Source organism: Stigmatopora nigra, chromosome 3 (assembly GCF_051989575.1).
Source record: "Stigmatopora nigra isolate UIUO_SnigA chromosome 3, RoL_Snig_1.1, whole genome shotgun sequence".
In the NCBI taxonomy this organism is placed as follows: Eukaryota; Metazoa; Chordata; class Actinopteri; order Syngnathiformes; family Syngnathidae; genus Stigmatopora; species Stigmatopora nigra.
Genome location: NC_135510.1, coordinates 5,717,977 through 5,733,965, shown reverse-complemented (window position 1 = coordinate 5,733,965; position 15,989 = coordinate 5,717,977). Strand labels below are relative to the sequence as shown.

The following is a 15,989-nucleotide window of genomic DNA, read 5'->3' as shown; positions in this document are numbered from 1 at the left end:
TTAAATCAATAATTGTCATTTTTAAATCATTTTTTTGGGTTAGGGTTTTTTGTTTTTAGTTCAAAAATAATTTTGTAAAATCTAAAAATGTATTTTAAAAAAAGCAAAAATAAACATTGTTTTAGATCTGTAAAAAAACGGAATATTCAGGGCTTTTAATCCCGTTCTTTTAATCTATTAATAACAAAATATATAACTATTATATCGAAAATGGTCCGGCCCAGGTGAAATCAAGGTTACGTTAAAGCGGCCCACGAACCAACCCAAGTCTGACACCCTTAGTTTAAAAGTTTCTTGTTCAATATTACGACCTGACTTTTTGCCTAGCCTCATTTAATATGCTGGCATGATATTAGTATTTACAAACAAATCCAATGAGAATGGAGAACAAAAAACACTTGCGGGGGAAAAAGGACTCATTAAATATCTGTTCTTATTAGCTATTAGAAAACTCAAACATTTTAAAAGCAGTGTATAGATTTTCCATTCACTGTAGTAGTATAGGCATATTCGGTTCCCAGGAGCAACCAATTACATCCTTCCAGGATGAGGTAGAGTGGCACTGCTCAACTGGGATGGCTATAGCCTGAAGCACACACTGCCATCCTTGGGGAGAGTGCTGAAAGCATCAGGGCAAAGTTCTACAGATTTAAAAAAAATAAAATAAAAAAATGTTCATCCAGATATCCTCGGGTGCTCCTAAAAAAAAGTACATTAGTTATGGGAACAAAACTTGCAAAACTGGCTTATATTTCATGATGGTAGCACATGAAATAAACTTTGATTTCATTGTTTCCAGTTTGTTGTAGCAATACTTGATTTATTACTGTAATTAACACTGAGTTGACTTTGCAATGTACAGTATTTTTTTACTAGTGGAGCTGTTGCATAGGAAAAAAAATAACCTGCATAATGCAGTACCCAAGGTCTTCTAAATAATGATGACATTTATAGTAACTTTTTCCTTTTTTTGTGGTCACTTTCATTTTGTTGGTGTGGATACATTTTGGACTTACCTGCAATAAAGAGACCATGTAATTTTCCAGAGACATTTTTATCGCACATTTAAACTCGTTATAAGACTCTTTGTTATTTAAAAAAAAGAAGTCCATTAGTGCCTACCCTTGCTCTCTTCCTGTCAATGGATGGAAAACAATTATGTCATCCCTTAAGAAAGGGAGCAAAAAGAATCATCTCATCTCATTTTCTGAACTGCTTTATTCTCATTAGGGTCACAGGGGGCTGGAGTCTATCCCAGCTGACTTGTGCCCTGTGATTGGTGGCCAGCCAATCACAGGGCACAAGGAGACAAACAACCATTCAGAAAACTACTAACGTCAGCAAATTCTCTTCCACTTTGATGCTGTCATGTACTTTAAGAAACATATACTTGTGTCCACATATATTAATTTGTCGATTATTAAACTAGAGAAAACGTTGTTCTTACGATTCAGGTTGAGTTTTAACCGTGGAGCAAATCAAACTATAAAAGACTAAAGGAAACAATGTCTACAGAGTAGGCCATCTGTTTTATGATACAGCAGCTGCCCCATGCATTCTGTTGGAGACATTAAATATAAAGTATCCCCCTGTGTTTGGGAACATCGCAAAGACCGAGTGGCGCTTCAATGAACATTGCTTTTTGAAAATGAGCCAGTCCATTGCTGTGAAATATAGGTTCCTCTCTGACTCTGTTTAATTACCATGTGCAGCCCAATGTGAAAAGGTGTCAGAAGGGCAGAGAAGTGAATCCTGTTCTAATGAATGGCAACAGACAGACAAGACAAGCGATGAAAGGCCTGAAGACAGGCATCTCAGAGGAAAATGTCTGTCTGTGGAGTCTAGTTATAGGTACAAAGTAGGTAGTAGGTATAGATACCTATCTGTACTTTATGTATTATATCGCATTATGTAACTCATTCCTGGGAGGTCACCAACCAATCGCGAGGCATACTGTATCCCATCCAATTCATCCCTAGAAAGGCATGTCTGTCAAAGGCGACAAACCTCTTGTGATCTCGATGAATCTGCTTTAGTTGGGGGAATGCAAGGATTAGATTTCTGGCTCGAATGGACTGGTTGTTTCGACAAGGATGGGGAATTTAAACGGTAATTGCTCTAGTGGCGATTCATATCTTATTTAGAAAACTATTTTTTAAGTTTTACGGTCACGAATTATTGATAGAAACTTGTCAGAGTATTAAAAAATAAACGATCAATGCCCACAGAGACACATAACTATTGGAATTGTACAAACAAAACATATACAGGGTGACCTAAAAAGATACGTACCAATGGAAACGTTTTCGAAACTGATGGGTACGCATCTTTTTGGGTCACCCTGTATGTAACATTCCAATCTTTCTCAAAAAACGATGGTGTCACAACAGTGCAGGAAAGAAATGAGGGCGTGAATGAAGGAATGCAAAATTAAGTGGTCAGTCAAGTAGGTTCCAGAGAACATGACAAGCCTAAAAAACAAACCAACTCATTGGCCACCCATAATTTGTCTCTTGATCAAAGCAGTCTTGAGGAAAATATTCTGATTAAAACACAAGAATAGACAACTTACGGACTAGTCCACTTCCTTTTTTCCCTACATTGCTCCTTTGGATGGAGAAAAAGACGCATTGTTCACGTTGTTCTAATTTCCTACACAATACGTATTAACCATTTTCCGACAAAGCAATTACATTTCTTGGGGATATACAACAAAAATGTTGTTGAATTCAGTAAAGCAACTCATATACATGCAAGTGATAAAAGGCCTCTAAGTAAAATGCAGGAACAAAGAGTTTGTTTAAGACAAAATGCCATTTTTTTGTGTTGACGTCTGTGTGTGAGTTTGGTGACTTAAGATAAACTACAAAATTCCGAGATCAGCTGTATAAGACAAATCCGTTGTGTTTAATACACCTTTTTGTGTGAATGTATCCGCAAAGTGGAGAGGAACGGCCCAATAGATTGCTTTGTATGGCTAATTTGCTCCGCTCATTAAATATTGAGGCGCTTGTGTGATTGCCAATATCGTGGCTCCTTTGGTCTTTGTTATGCCTCGCAGCCTACAAAATAGGGTTGAGCAATGTACTTATGAGGGGTGGAAAAAAAACAAAAACAAATGTGAAGACATTTGTCACGGAAGCAATTTGAGCTTGAAGACCGTTTAAATTTGTAAAAGCATTTTCAAGCTTTATTAAAAGTGCAAATTAATTCTACTCGAGGGTTTTTTTTTGTTTGAGTGGAATATTTCTTTTGTAATATACAGTACAAGTCACAGTGCAACAGTGCAATCATAGTGTGTTTGTAGCAAGATTATTACTATTTTGTTTTAATTAAGAGCTCCAAGCTGCTATATAAGAATGTACGAAAAAAAATGAGTTATCAAAGTTCTCACTCTAAACATTTTCCAAAAGTCTTCAAGTATGTGTAATACTTTTGGTAAAATAATACAAATACTAATGTTAAATTGAAAAATTAGTCAAGGTTATTTTGTTTATTCTTTTCTTAGTACTTTAATAACAGACTTCATTCTTATAATGAACATTTTACAGCTGGGATCTTTTTAGCTACAAAAATATATTTAGCTTGACATTTAAAAATAAATGTAACACTCGAGGGCAGACATCTTTTCACCTTTGCATTACAATTAGATCCGTACATTCTTTTGGACTAACAAAGTAAAATACATTAAGAGAAAAACACACCAAGAAATATTTTTAATTGAATTCCATCATGTATCAAAACAGCTCTAATTGTATGACATTGATTTACCTTCCTCTATCCGATACGTCATGATAATCCATGATTTAAAATGCCAATGTTATATTCACATGGTAAAAACTCCACTCCATTTCCTTTCAGATACTTCGGCGCTGTAAAGCACTGGCGTCACGCATTTAAGCCCATTTATTCTTTGCACTTTCTGCACTCACATGCTTGAATGTGGCAATAGTATGCAGTACTATTGATACATAATACATAGAACTCAGGCATTCCTCTCTCCCAATTGGGGAACTTCAATTCCCCAACACTTCCTCTCAAATGGCCACTTTATCTTTTGTTGAATTGTGCTCTAGTGCAATCTCGGCCATTGTCACATGCAGTTTTGAGGCTATTTCTTAATGTTGCAGCTATTGCTCTCTGTCCTATTCTCCCACTCATCTAGTCGCTCTATTCTTTATTGCATGCTTTCACTCCTGTGAGCAAAAGTCTTGCAAGGGCAGCTAGTGCTGTCAAAACAGCTTAAGTGTGGAAAAATATTCGAAGAAGTCAAATGAAACCATCTGAATTAATAGGTGTCCACTTAAACCTTTACAGGGCACTCATTAAAGTCATTGGCGGCCATTGACGGAACTAAGCTTCCAATCCATTTGGACTGAGAGGGTTGGCAGCAAATGGTAGCAGTCATATTGCCCGACTCTTTGAGAAATGTTTATATTAACAAACTATCTAAATTGCCCCTACGTATGAGTGTGATTGGCTGACCACCGATTCAGGGTGCTCCTTGTTGGCTGGGATAGCCTCCAGCACCCCCAAGACCCTTGTGAGGAAAATGAATGACAGAAAAAAAACAAAAGAAGATTCACCGTAGTGATCACAGAACTTAATGAATAGCCTTGCCATTTTATCAAAAGTAAGAAGAGTAAACGAGTGTCGGAATGTTTCAATCCGACAAAAACATTTGTGTCCTGATGAAAGCGCCAGCTGTTTGTATGAAATTTTGGACCATCTTGTGGCTGCAATTGAACATGTGGCCACTATATCTGGCCTGGATAACAAGCACTGAGCTGTCAGACACTGTCTAACCCTCCCAGGATAGCCACGTGTCTGGCTCTCGTCTCGCTGATGGACAACTACAGGCCGAGAGAGAGAATATGAGACACAGAGAGAAAAAGTATGAAAAAAATACCAAAATGTGAAGAAAGGTGCTGCTCGACGTGTGTAAAAAGTGCAAGCGAGGAAGAATTTTATTGCAACGAACTGGCCAAATAAGAACTATCCACCAACTAGCTATTCATCTTTTTAGATTGTGGTCTCATTTGGATTTTACCATTTCATTGTTGGCATATGTTTCTCTCACATGCCAACTTTTCTTTATTAGTCTACCGCCTAATAAACTGAGCGAATTTACAGTGATATGGTTTCAATCCATTTTAAATGTGAACTCCGTTCAAATGATTGCCAACTTTGCTTATATCCCACACGTCTGATTTACCATACATGGAAGTAAAACACTAAAACTTAAAAGTATATGTACGACCAAGCAATAAGACATCGTGCAACGGCCATTGTCAAATTTTGCTTCATTTTCAGTTGTCTTCATTGAGCGAGTCCTATTTGTGATTTTGTCATGACTCAAATCAAATTCGTAACCGGTTTCTTTTGCCTTAGCGGAGGACTATAAAAAAGGTCATGAGTCGATAAACTCCAGACAAAAAGAGACATAACATTTTGGATTTCCAGCATGATGGAAATTTTACCATCAAGCCCCACTTTGACAACTCCTATCCTCAACGGTACAATTTGACGCCAGCCCCAAATCAATAGTTGGCAGTGTATTATTACCATCAAAGTTTAGCTGTCCATCTCGTCTGAACCAAAAGGTGGTTATGTGAACTTGTCAGGCCTAAAAGATTTTTTGGAGAACACACTACTTGTTATTCTTACTTTAATTACCTAATTGGCACTTTTAGGTTCTTGCTATTAGTGTGTGTGAGTGAGTGTTTGACTGGTTATGTGTGTTTTACACGATTGGCAGATGCCAATGTTCACTGTGCTTGCATTGGGAAAAAAAATCTATAATTCAATAATTCAATTCTATATAGCACAATACTGTGTTTTCCAGATTTTTTTATTGTGACTAATACTCAAGTGCCACTTATAGTATATATTTTTTCCTCTCTGGCAAACCATAGCCTGTTATATAATGTTATTTTATTCTATAGTTATCTAAAAACTACACTTATTTAATAAAATACAAAATTAGCCTGCCAAAAATGCAACTCATTGTGTATTTATGTTGAGGTGTGACTCATAGTCCGAAAAATAATGTACATGTACAGTATTTGAATACACTATGTTTTGATGATATAGTAGAAACATTTAAAAATGTTTCAGCAGCTACCATGTCATCAAAACATCATTGTTTGTAGTACTTTTGCACTGAAAAGAAACTTTGGATAAGGACTTTTACCATTTAAAACATGTTATGCAAGGGTATTGAAATACAAGACAACCTCTGTATTTATTATAGCATACATGTGACAGAAAAGATGACCCAACAATGATTATGTTTCAATAGCACATTAATTTCGGAATTCCTAATGTGTTTAGCACTTAATCTTCTTTGTGCCCATCTCGGCTCACAAAACCACTTCTGAGCACAAAAAGAAAATAAAACAAGGTTATGTGTAATCAGGGAGAGCAAAAGCACACCAGGGATGGCATAGTTTCATCTAAATGCAGATTACATTTATAAAAAGTCCACAATGATTTCACTGTACATTTGTAGTTTTTTTTAACACCCTTCTGTTTTCTGTCACAATTATTAAAAACATTTTTTTCTGACATGATCAAGGGTGGAAGGGTACTCAAGTACACAATGTTATTTTACTTGGAGTGATTAGTAATCTGTACTTAATATGAGTAGTATCTATATTTAGTTTACCTTTCATTCCCGATTTGCTATTTTCTATATTAGGGCAGTTTAAATGAATTGCAAGACTTATTGCTAAGGCCAACCTTCATCCTGTAGTAAAATCATTGATGAAAGGAGGAGAAAATCCAAGCGTATTTCTTTCCAAATGAGTCTAAATTGAAAGCTTGTTGCCACTTGACCACTCGCAATTCCTTTTAAATCAAAAGCCATTCTGCAGCCATATGTCTGCCTTGCGACAGATTTTTTCCCCCTCTCACACCGCACTTATCACACACCACCATCATTAGTAGAATCCAGCTGCGCAAGACATAGGCTGCTATAGATGTGCCTGTTTTGAAAATGCTCACATTTACACGGCAGCACACTGATGATGAAAGAGAGAGAGTTTAGATATCCGGAGATGTTTGCTGAGTTGTACTGTGAACAGAGATTTGAGGGGAAAATAGGTATTGGAAATAAAATCCTTGTCTTAGTGATCTGAGCTGGAGGATACTCGGGGTCTAGCAAGAAGAATCATGACGTTGAATACTTTATACTTTAATGATGAGTGATGAGTATGTTAATACATTAGTCCTTTTTCTCTGTTTATGTTTCATATGTACTGTTAACGGATGCACTTTTTTATATGTATCGTATCTTGTGTTGACCCGGCCCATCTGTCAAATTTTTAAAGTCAATGTGGCCCCCAATACTATAGGTAGGGACCTTTATCATGTCATGTCTTTGAGACTGAAAAGAGACCTCTCGGAGTACATTTCTTCCGAAGTTTTCACAGAAGCTCTCGTAGGCAAGGTAACAGTCAAAGTCACTTTTTATCAATCAGAAGGCTGATCTACGTCACATGCTGCAGCCGCTACATAATTCAACATGCCTTGAAAGGAAGAGAAGCTTTGAATAACAATTCCACACACAGCAATATGAAAGACTTTTTTTGACACACACACACACGCAAGCCGACATTGTCCTTTTTCCACACCAGGAATGGTTTTCTTTGATATTTTTGCATCGTTCCACGCCGAGTTGGCAATTAGCCACTGCACCAGACTCCTTTAGCAGGAGCATTGTGGTGAAAGATGAAGACAAACAAAGTGGTGGAAAAAGTCCTGCAGGGATTAAAGAAAAAGTGAGAAAGGGGAGGGAAAAAAAGCAAGGGAAGGGGTCCGGTTGCCAGATTTATGTTTGCTTGGTGACCTGCTCAAAATAAATAAATAAAACAGGCAGTAAAACATCAAATTGGACTTTTGGCCAACTTGGACAGAAGTGGTCACAAAGGAGTGAAGGACTTTTAAAGTTAAACTTGGCAAGAAAAGACAGGTCTATGTAATATATCGCCATTGTTCAATGACAAACCTGAATGTCATGATCCAGTTTCCTTTCATCCCTCTCAAAGCATTTTTTAAAAAAAGACAATGAAATAAATACTGATTTCAGAAACAATTTCGTACCAGAATTATTTTTGTCCATAGCTATCAAGTAATTTATATATTTTTAACATCACAACAAATGTTTATATCGAATAATAATGAATATATTGTCCTTTCGATTAAATAATCGATCACATTTTTACAAATGCTAACTTTGGGTTCCATTGAAATGATTGTCATTCTTTCTTTGACCACACTTGGTCAAATATAAACAAATTAAAACCAAATTAATGGTCGTCGCCAAGATTCTACTCTTAAAAAAACCCTTAAATTATTTAAATAAACCTAAAAATGGTAAGTTGCTTCGCTAACTGTTAATTTGATGTCAATTTGTTTCCACTGAAAATCATTTTTTGACGAAATGAATCGAAAAACAAAGCACCACGTGAGATTCCCTGCATCACATGACAGCGGTTCCTAAGAGTTGGACCCACTCATGCAACAAAAGCGAATAATTTAGATTGGACATGGGTTATGAACCAACGTCACAGTCAATCAGTTTAGCCCCAGGATGACCACAAACACACACGTGATGAGATGAGTTGGTTATGATTGGCTTTGCCTAGTCCAAGTATAACTGGGCTGCCTCTTTAATAATAACGGTCTTACCTCAACCTTATTGAGTTCACGGCAGGTCTTTGGTCTCACCCAAGTTATTTTTCCCCCAACTGCCCTGCTATTGCCTTCACAAATAGAGTTAGGGCAATATATGAAGTGGCCTCAGCAGGTCATTCACTTTATTTGGATCGTAAAGGACTTTGGTTTTCTTATTACTGTTTGTTCTCTTATAAAGAATGCACTTTCTGTGTTTTTTTTTTAATGATGAAATCATATTATTTGCATGTGTGCTAGTACAGACTAATGGCCGCCCTCTACTGTTTATCTCGTAACTTACTGGCAACCTGGCACCAATAAGTCCATGTGGAGGTCTCAAAAATTGGCTTAAATTTTTTTAATTACATTTGTAATATTTTAGCAATTGGATCAAGCATTAGAAAAAAAGCTGGATCCTTATTGTGAAAAATTATATATATCATAATTATGGTTACTTCAGTATTCCCCCATTTTCTGCAGTTTTTGCAGTACATCACGGAAACGCTGATATTTTTTTTGTATTTTAGTAGCAATATTTATATTTTTAAAAATATAATATAATCTGACCCAAAAACATTTCCTTTGTTTCTCCTTTCTTGCTTTCGTCAACATTGTAGCAAAGCTTCCGGATATTTTAGGTATTTTACTATATGTTCCAACTGGCCAGACAGCAGATAAAGGAATCTTTTGCCTCTTTTGCTCAACCACTGACAAAACAGAAAGCAGTTGATAACAGAGACTTGAGCGCTTCCCGACCTCCAAAAGTCAGCTCTCATTATGTCTGCTTTTGTGCCTCCTCTGAGTGAAGCTACCTTCTGCTGGAGTGAAACAAAGGAGGTCACCTATCACATGCTGGCACAGAAAAAGAAGGCAAAACGAAAGTATTTTAAGGGGGAGAAGTGGAAAAAAAAGGTGTGGCTAAAATAAAATGTTAAAAGGTCATACAGTGACTCTCAAAGTGAAGTAAAAGTAACACTTGTAGACTCCCCAGTCAATTGCTTAAGAACACTTGCGTGATTTTCTTATGTATTTGTTTCCCAGGAAATCAAAATGGGCCGTTTCCTGTCTTGGAATTGTCATTATCAGTTCTGGTTAATGTTTTAGAAGGGTAAACTTTTTAACTTTTTTTTAATCATCATCATTTAAGTCTCGTTTTAACGTCAATGTTTAACTGCAGTGGTAATTTACAATCTAGGGCAGGACAGTCTGGCCCGAAAAAAAAATCATCTTTTTTGTTTGTCCCAAAAAATATATATATATTTTTTTAATATTGTTTGATCTAGATTCTTTTCACTGTTCCAATTGATACATTTCTTTAAACAAACCATACAGCCATCTTCTGTTCATGATTTGGACTTTCTAAAGTCAAATCATCACATGATCTATTAACCACCTTAATGCCTAAAGTTAAATTTAAAAAAACTTTTCAAAGAAATTACAGCAAAAAAACTGATTCTACAATTGCTTTAATGTGACTTTTTAAAAAACTATAATACAATGGCGTTGTAAATGTTATGAGATCAGGTCCGTGTGGGCAATCTTATGTTAGTAGTAGAGGAATAAAATCGAAACAACCCATATGTTCACTAAGAATTGGATACACCATGTTGTAGCAGCTGTGTGATATGCAGTCCACGCTTGCACCTTTGAGGTTGAGTGCTTAATAGACTTGTCCTGCTCCAAGTGTCCATTGTGCGCTAAATAATCATGCAGAAGAGCGCGTGAGCACCGACTAAATGCGAGGGGGGGCTTTCCCCGCGCAAGTCTGCCAACTCCTCTCAATAGAGCCCCGCGAGGTGATAAAAGCAGACACTTGGCAGGCCACTTTCCAGAGCAAAGCATCTGCCCATTTGCAGGCAACTGGTTTAATGTCAGACTCCATCATTCTTGCGTTGAAAATGACCTTGGCGTTGGCGTAAGCGCACCACCAACTGATGCATGGCTCTTAAGAGCAAGAGGGAAAAAATGTGAGTGCAAATCAATTCAAGTTTCAACGCAGGGCCTTGTGACGGCCATTAGTAAAACAAAGTCACCTTCAAAATGAGCACAGACAGCCATTACTTTTCCGAGAGCTGCCTTATTGACGTGCTCCTTGATTCTTGTCACGCCTGCTTGCCTTGCAACTTTTGGAAATTGGACCGTCCGTTGAGTTATAAGCTCACATTCGGACGACTCTATCAAACTGTTACAGTAACACTTTAATTCGCTGTCGGTTCATAAACTTGCAGATTCAAATACAAGAAATAAAGTCGCCAGTGTGACGACTTTAGTCACAATCCATGTGTGAGATTGCACAAACAAACATGTAGAAGCTTGTTCGTTTGCAATGAAGCTAGTTTCCTTCATTTTTCTTCCAAATGTGCACTGGATGTGCCTTGCTTAATTGCCTCATCTCATCTAGTGTTCAAGAAGTCCAACAAAGTAGACTGAACTCAAGCCAATTGTGCAGAGATACTGTCAAAATGTACAGTAGGCTGCAGTAGTTTGGACACTCTGTGTTAGATAAATTATATGGCACACTTTTAGACGCTTTAGCCTAGAGACAATCTTTCCCTGCAATGTTGTCCTTTTGTTGTGTGTATCTTCAATTATACACACTTACCTGGGAGCACCAAAGTGATACTAATTCTGAATGTCTGCTTTTTGTCATAGGAGAGGTGCAACCTGCACATGTGATGGCCATGAAGCATCGTATGAGGCTCAAATGAAGTTCACTATGACACCTGCGAGTTCTCCGGGGAATCTATTTGACCTTTCCATCCTCATTTTAGTGATGAACAAGACACCGGTTTCGGCATGAAGTCTCTCCTCACACTGCAAGGTATTATGTAATTCCCGGGGTGGCTGTAAATATTCTGACCAGTATGGCTGTTGGCAAATTATACACTATTCAATTGCCGTATAGATGTTTAGTTTAAGATTGAGTGGATCGATTTATTTTAGGTTTTTGCAGATTTCAACATTTTCTGCATGAAAAATGACCATCAAATTAGATAGATTTTTAGATTACTCATCCCGTACTTGAGAAATTCATTGTCGTAGTAGCAAGGTGAGAATACAGACACAGAAAAAGACACTGTAGACATAAATAAATAGTGACACATGAACTTTAGATATAAATATGTATATAAATTGATAATGTGTCATTTTGTTGAGCACTTAATCGTAAAGAAATCTAAACTCAAGCCGCCTGATGGTGTAGGGGTTGACTTGCCTGACTTTGGTGTGGGCAAACGTGGGCTCGATTCCCGCTGATGCCAGAATGATTGCGAGTGCCAATGTCCGTTTGTTTCAGTGTGCCGAATGGCTGACTGGCAACCAGTCTAGATTGTTGTTTTCCTTTCACCCAATGTCAACTTGGATAGGCTGCTTATTTTCCTCTATTTGCTTCTAATGAAAGTACTTTTGTTTCCAAACAACTAACAATAACCCCCTCAAGTACACATTGTGTCAGAGAAAACACCAAAAAGCAAGCATAACACAGCTTCAAACTTTTTTCTCAAATTTAAATTGTCATAGCCCTCTCTCACCATGATTACTACAACAATGTTCCCTGTTAAAAAGTCCTTCTTTTGCATACATATTTAATCTTGTTTGGACAATATGAGTCTATTGCAAACACAGTTGCTATCAAGACCTATGCAGAAAGCTAATGGAGACTAATATTGACAGTTGGAAATCACCGATGCAGAAACAAAACATACAGAGCCAAACCTGCTGCAGGCTTTTTTTTTTTAATTGTCATTGCGCATGTCAAAATCAACACATCCATTTTGCTTGTGTTGTCAGGTGCGAGAAAAGATGGTGTGCGCAAATGAAAGTGATTAAAGCCTGGATTGCTGCATGCATCGATTGCACGACTTGTAGTTAGGTTCCTTTGACAATAAAATTGTGATAAATGAAGCAATTACAACGGCAGCCGAGCTTGAGAATCTACATGATGCTTCCGATGTCTGTGCACTCTAGAGAAATATCATCCAATCTATGGTGGAAAAAAATAATGAGCCCTATTTAGAACCTTTGCTTTATTCCTAGTTTGAAACGAACAAAGTATTGAAACATCCGTTTAAAATTCTCCGAAGTTTTGACCAGAGTTAATGTAGTTTTGTCTCAAAATATGCACTGTTAACTCAAAAGCTGATGAAAAATATATGTGGTAATTGAATTCAAGATTCCGCTGCTAAAATGGTGCTAGAAAGATTGAGCTAAAATTGTCTGGTTTGTATATCATAATAAGTAGCTTAGTAAAAATCTGTGGTCCTATTTTTAGATGGACTGTTTTCCAACAAGGTTATTTCTAAATGTGTAAACAATGCCAGACCGAAAGACAAAATTAGCTACTTCTTTTATATATTTTAAACGCTAGCCGTAAACATTTCCCTCGCTCAGCTTTTGATGACGGAAACACTCTGTTTTTTGCATACTAAAACAATTGTCAAAGTGAAGTATTTTCATTTGCAATGCAAATGTTTCTAGGCGCAGTAGATTAAGTGGTATGCATGAAAGTGAATTATCCTTGGCGGTTGAGATATGGGCCACAGTAAATGCTTCCCATTCATCTTCCATGTACGTATATACAGTGAAAGAAGTGACACCTTAGCAGCGACTCCCCAGTGCCCGCCTTGGAGTTCCAACACTTGGCCAGCAATCTCTTTTAAATGAACTGTTTGTGTTCCTCTGACACACTGGCTGTTATTTTAATGGTCTGCAAACCACAGAGCAATATTGTAAAGGATTATTATACCTTTAAATCACCCGTGAGAACCAATCAGAGTGCATACGTATTCCATTAATCATCTTTGCTGGAGTGCTGCTCAAATTAAGCGCTGTGCTTTAGTCACAGCAAACAAGAACATAGTAGCACAGTTTTTCAGGCTGTGGCTATTTATTTTGTTATGGAGCTTTACAATGGGTTTCGTGTTGTATCATTGGTGCACAGATCCTCAGAAAATACACCCCAAAAGTCAGAGAGGAATACATTTCAAAGCCAATTGGAGTGCCAAAATTATGTTCCATTGCTAATTTAATTCACTTAGAAAATCGCTAATTTATTACGTCCCTAGCTGTTCACCGGACAGCTTATGGAAGCCAGACAACTTATTTTCAGAGGTCTAAGAGCCATCCATGGATGATCTATCCGTTCAATTTTCACACCGCTGCTAATAATCTAAACGATCGGCAATTTCTCAGGCAAAACACGTACAGTATCTTTGAGACTGATGCCGTTTCAGATCCTACTCAAATGTGACGGCAATTCATCTTTAAACAAACCCAGTTCGCGCAAATGTCTTGAACTCTCCGAAACGCTCCTCAAGCTGTGAAGCATTAAAGAACATCAATGGCTTTTCTCAAGTTATTTTCTATCATTTTAAACACGTGGAATGGAATCAAAGATGAAAACTATGACACACAACTCAATTAAGAACCCAAATCTTCAATGGCATCTTCAATAACTCAGAATTACCTTAAAAACATCTTGAATTGGATGCTATTATATTTGATACATATTTACAGGAAAATTCTGGCAGCCGGTGGAGTCTCATTATATATTTCTATTACCTTTACACTTTAAACAGTTCAAGCATGAAAGAAACAAATCCAGAAAAGGTAGGATAGCATTTTCATTTAGTATCTGTTATATAACTAAGGGGTCTTAATTGCTGTCTTAACTCAGAAAAGCAAACAATGACGCCCTCTCACGAGTGCATTATTTATCATCATATAGAAATACCACAAAAAAGAAAATGGATGTGAGACAGATAGTCATCCAAGCACAGCAAGTCAATCGATACATCAGCCAACAGCGCTCCATGCCAACGCCTCTTTAATTGCCTGTTCTCAGTGAATGATTCAGGTACCGCTGAAGCTTTTAATGAGGTGTTGAATTTCACTGCAGGGAGTGAAACGCAGGCAATTAAAAAGGCAGATGTAGCGGCGCCCAGGTGAACTGAAGGATGACTACATAACATATTCACATCGTCAGAGCGGATGATGGGAACTAAAGTCCGGGATGCATTCCTGTCCAATCTTTACGTATATAAGCTAGGAGAGCGTAACCCAAAAAAAAGGGAAATTACCCAGACAATGGTGTTGGTTAACATTCCTCGCAGTATTATCGCTTGTCGCACCAATTCATAATTCTCTCACATATTTATCATTCTGCACGGTAATGTGAAACAAAGGGAGAAGGAAAGAAAATTTATAAAAAAATCCTGGGAACATAATCGTTTTTACACAAAGAGCCTTGTTTATGTTGATTTATTCGGGTTAATGGTGCAAAAGTGTCTATTAGCAACTAATCACAATTTGCTCCCCTTTAGGCTTGAATGGATCAGTGAGTCTAGAATCAACCAGCAAGTCGCGCATTCTAATTAAGGCGATTGAGTGTTGTGTGAGACAGTTACAAACAGGATAATGGCCTCGGCGGTAATATGCTGTTTAGAAGCGAATAGACAGCCGCAACCCCACATTTTTGGGGCGTGAAGTTAGCATGTCCACCTCGTTTTAGGGCGGTACTGGTTTGAATCTCTATTGGGAACATTTCTGTCAGCGTTTGCATCCTCTAAAAATGTATCGTACCTTCCAGACAGAAAGTTGGGTTTAGGAAAATACGGTTTAGGGTTTGGTTTCAAACCAGGGTGTGGATTTCCAGTAAGGGTTTCAAACTAAAGTGGGGTTTCAAACTAGGGACACAAACTGAGATTTTGAACCCAAGTTACTGTTAATAATAAGAATTTGAAACTCAGGTTAGGGGGTCCAATTGGGATTTGAACCATTTGGATTTGGATTTAACAACAAAGGCATCATCTGCCTACATTTGTTGCCACAGTTTTTATGATGAAATAACAGGCAACATTGATGCTTTTCTTTAACCAGTCTGTGTTTTGTTGCCTTTTAGCATCAAGCCAAAAATACATCTTAGCCAAAGCTGAATGTATATATTTCCTTGAAATATACCACATGCACATTTATTTTATCTTCATGTAAATCGTAAATGACTTGTTCCTCAAGTCACCATTGTAGATTGAACTAAATCAGCGTTGTCTCTGTAGAATTAACAGAGTTCTGTACGTCGTGCAATTGTTCTGTCTTTCTTCTTTTCTATTTCTGATGTTTTTGCTCAGCAACAAGTCACTCAGTAGACAACTGGTCTTTGTCTTGCAGCCGCTTGTACGCTTCTTCGCTTAGCTAAGCCTTGATCAGCCATGTTTGTCCCAATCCTGAGCTGCTTTTTTACTCCTACACAGTTAGAGGCGGGCCTTACTTCTTCTTATCCCTTGTCTTCTTTTGCCTGCATAAAAATGTTCACATTC

At 37.5% G+C, this 15,989-nt stretch overlaps 1 protein-coding gene across 3 annotated transcripts in view; it reads left to right on the top strand.

The window, feature by feature from the left end:
- Nucleotides 1–15,989, top strand: part of mdga1 (MAM domain containing glycosylphosphatidylinositol anchor 1) — a 212,743-nt gene that overhangs the window by 127,361 nt on the left and 69,393 nt on the right. For all 3 annotated transcript variants that reach the window (XR_013325792.1, XR_013325790.1, XR_013325791.1), the window contains exon 23: nucleotides 11,329–11,497. The gene's annotated coding sequence lies outside the window, so the exon portion shown is untranslated. The remainder of the gene's footprint in view (nucleotides 1–11,328; nucleotides 11,498–15,989) is intronic.